We start from the raw sequence: 782 nt of genomic DNA on the forward strand, positions 1-782 counted from the left end.
CCGTGACCCCTCAGACCGGAGCGCGGGGTCCCGGGACCCCCGGTACACCCGGTACCCGCGGTACCCCCGGTACCCACAGCACCCCCGGTACCCACAGCACCCCCGGTACACCCGGTACACCCGGGACCCCCAGCCCGCGGTACACCCGGTACCCCCAGCCCCCGGGACCCCCGGGACCCCCGGGACCCCCGGCCCCGCTGCCGCCATTCTCGGCGAGCTGTCCCTGAGGGCTCCCGCCCCCGCCGGACCCCGGGGAGCTGAGGGGCTCCACACCCCCAGACCCATTAACCCTGCTCCATCTGTCCCGGTCCAGATCGCTGCCCGGGGTCCCCCCGGTCCCCGCGGGTGTTCGGGGCTCGGCTGCGGGACCAGGGCCGGGCCCAGCCCCCGGGGAGCTGAGGGGCTCCACACCCCCAGACCCATTAACCCTGCTCCATCCATCCCAGCCCGGATCGCTGCCCAGGGTCCCCCCGGTCCCCGCGGGTGTTCAGGGCTCGGCTGCGGGACCAGGGCCCGGCCCAGCTCCAGGCCACGCTCAATTCTTGTGGAATAAAAATCATTAATCACAGACACGATGGAATCCCAGCCCACGGGGACCACAGGTCCTCAACCCCCTGTCCCTCCGATAAACCCCGAGAGAAGAGCCCTGGACACACAGGATGGCTCTGGCCTGAGCGACGGCTCCATCCCGGGGGAGAATGATGGAATTATCACCAAACTCCTCCTCTGTGTGTGTAAAACTATCATCAAACTCATCCTCTGTGTGTAAAATTATCACCAAA

This window comes from Parus major, unplaced genomic scaffold (assembly GCF_001522545.3).
Source record: "Parus major isolate Abel unplaced genomic scaffold, Parus_major1.1 Scaffold544, whole genome shotgun sequence".
NCBI lineage: Eukaryota > Metazoa > Chordata > Aves > Passeriformes > Paridae > Parus > Parus major.